The sequence below is a fragment of the Boleophthalmus pectinirostris genome, unplaced genomic scaffold (assembly GCF_026225935.1).
Source record: "Boleophthalmus pectinirostris isolate CB_2022bp ecotype Guang Dong unplaced genomic scaffold, ASM2622593v1 HiC_scaffold_22, whole genome shotgun sequence".
NCBI lineage: Eukaryota > Metazoa > Chordata > Actinopteri > Gobiiformes > Gobiidae > Boleophthalmus > Boleophthalmus pectinirostris.
In genome coordinates, this window is record NW_026571190.1 from 4,372,449 (window position 1) to 4,375,859 (window position 3,411).

The window sequence follows — 3,411 nt, forward strand, 5'->3', positions numbered from 1 at the left end:
TGAAATACATCCATTTATTGACATGATTTTCAGGTCTTTGAAATTTGGGAAATAATTTTTGTTCCATGTTTCATACATGGTCTGTTTAAAACATATGGAACTTTAGAACCAAAAATGGTACAGAAAAAAGGTGAACAGTTTCATAAACTAGAGTACATATGTATCTGTTCAATACAGTTTTATATCAGATGCATTAACTTGAATTTTTGGCCTTGCTGTTTACTTCTGCTTGACTGGGCCACATCTCGATTTTCTTGGAGCCAGATCATGAGGACAGTTTTTCACAGTCTCTGCTGAACTAAAGATAAAAGTGAATGTTGAAAACTATCGCTTCATGACATCACAAGGTGGAACAGAGCATTTTGAGCTTTGGAGATGTAGACAGACTAGTAAAGTGTTACTCAAACATGTGTGAATGAAACAAAACACAACTCCAGGTCTGTTTTTGATGAAGTAACAACATTAAAGAGTCAGTTTTATGTAATATAAGAGCTTTAAACTGTTTGATCAGCACATTCATGACATCATAGAAAAATCATCCTCTCTATCTCTCCTCTCCCCTCGGCTCGCTCGCTCGCCCCTCCCCTCTTTCTGCTCGAGGCCTGAGGAAGATGAGGTGGGGGTGGGAGGGCATCTGAGCGCTCACATTTATTACCCAGGATTACATGTCAGGCACCACAGGAGCGAGGCGAGAGAGAGCAGAGACACTACAGTAAGGTTACGCTATTAAAGGTGAAACACACTTTATTGTCCCCTTAGGGAAATTTGTCCTCTGAGTGCGTCCCATTTGTCAGCGGCAGAGTGGTTAGCCCAGGTCCATCTCCAGATCCTCACGCCCCAAACCTCCCCAGACAAGCATGAGTCAGTGCTAGTGCAGCCTCTGCAGCTCAGGCACGGAACTCTGGAGGTTCTGAGCTTCACATGAAACCTGAACATGAACTGAGAATGAAACAATACAGGACTAAACCAGATCTAAACCAGGACTAAACCAGGACTAACCCAGGTCTAACCCAGGTCTAAACCAGGACTAAACCAGGATTAAACCAGGTGTAAACCAGGACTAAACCAGGATTAACCCAGGTCTAACCCAGGTCTAAACCAGGACTAAACCAGGACTAAACCAGGCCTAACTCAGGTCTAACCAGGTCTAAATAAGTTCTAAACCAGGATTAAAACAGGTCTAAACCAGGACTAACTCAGGTTTAAACCAGGTCTAAACCAAGATTAAACCAGGACTGAACCAGGACTAAACCAGGTCTAAATGAGGTCTAAACCAGGACTAAACCAGGATTAAACCAGGTGTAAACCAGGACTAAATCAGGCCTAACTCAGGTCTAACCAGGTCTAAATCAGTTCTAAATCAGGACTAAAACAGGATTAACTCAGGTTTAAACCAGGTCTAAACCAAGATTAAACCAGGACTGAACCAGGACTAAACCAGGTCTAAAGTAGGACTAAAACAGGACTAAACCAGGACTAAACCAGATCTAAACCAGGACTAAACCAGGACTAAACCAGTCCTAACTCAGGTCTAACCAGGTCTAAACCAGGACTAAACCAGGACTAAACCAGGATTAAACCAGGTGTAAACCAGGACTAAACCAGGCCTAAACCAGGCCTAAACCAGGGCTAAACCAGGACTAAACCAGGACTAAACCAGGATTAAACCAGGTGTAAACCAGGACTAAACCAGGATTAACCCAGGTCTAACCCAGGTCTAAACCAGGACTAAACCAGGCCTAACTCAGGTCTAACCAGGTCTAAATAAGTTCTAAACCAGGATTAAAACAGGTCTAAACCAGGACTAAAACAGGACTAAATCAGGACTAAACCAGGACTAACTCAGGTTTAAACCAGGTCTAAACCAAGATTAAACTAGGACTGAACCAGGACTAAACCAGGTCTAAATGAGGTCTAAACCAGGACTAAACCAGGATTAAACCAGGTGTAAACCAGGACTAAATCAGGCCTAACTCAGGTCTAACCAGGTCTAAATCAGTTCTAAATCAGGACTAAAACAGGATTAACTCAGGTTTAAACCAGGTCTAAACCAAGATTAAACCAGGACTGAACCAGACTAAACCAGGTTAAAGTAGGACTAAAAACAGGACTAAACCAGGACTAAACCAGATCTAAACCAGGACTAAACCAGGACTAAACCAGTCCTAACTCAGGTCTAACCAGGTCTAAACCAGGACTAAACCAGGACTAAACCAGGATTAAACCAGGTGTAAACCAGGACTAAACCAGGCCTAAACCAGGCCTAAACCAGGGCTAAACCAGGACTAAACCAGGACTAAACCAGGATTAAACCAGGTGTAAACCAGGACTAAACCAGGATTAACCCAGGTCTAACCCAGGTCTAAACCAGGACTAAACCAGGCCTAACTCAGGTCTAACCAGGTCTAAATAAGTTCTAAACCAGGATTAAAACAGGTCTAAACCAGGACTAAAACAGGACTAAATCAGGACTAAACCAGGACTAACTCAGGTTTAAACCAGGTCTAAACCAAGATTAAACCAGGACTGAACCAGGACTAAACCAGGTCTAAATGAGGTCTAAACCAGGACTAAACCAGGATTAAACCAGATGTAAACCAGGACTAAATCAGGCCTAACTCAGGTCTAACCAGGTCTAAATCAGTTCTAAATCAGAACTAAATTAACTCAGTTTTAAACCAGGTCTAAACCAGATTAACCAGGACTGAACCAGGACTAAACCAGGTCTAAAGTAGGACTAAAACAGGACTAAACCAGGACTAAACCAGATCTAAACCAGGACTAAACCAGGACTAAACCAGTCCTAACTCAGGTCTAACCAGGTCTAAACCAGGACTAAACCAGGATTAACCCAGGTCTAACCCAGGTCTAAACCAGGACTAAACCAGGTCTAAATCAGGACTAAACCAGGACTAAACCAGGCCTAACTCAGGTCTAACCAGGTCTAAATAAGTTCTAAACCAGGATTAAAACAGGTCTAAACCAGGACTAAAACAGGACTAAATCAGGACTAAACCAGGACTAACTCAGGTTTAAACCAGGTCTAAACCAAGATTAAACCAGGACTGAACCAGGACTAAACCAGGTCTAAATGAGGTCTAAACCAGGACTAAACCAGGACTAAACCAGGATTAAACCAGGACTAAATCAGGCCTAACTCAGGTCTAACCAGGTCTAAATCAGTTCTAAATCAGGACTAAAACAGGATTAACTCAGGTTTAAACCAGGTCTAAACCAAGATTAAACCAGGACTGAACCAGGACTAAACCAGGTCTAAAGTAGGACTAAAACAGGACTAAACCAGGACTAAACCAGCTGCTGTGATCCACTCGGCTGAGGCACTGTTTGGTCACATGGACAGTTTCTAAAAATCCAGGAGAAATGTCTGCACCCTGCCTCATATTTTTGTTT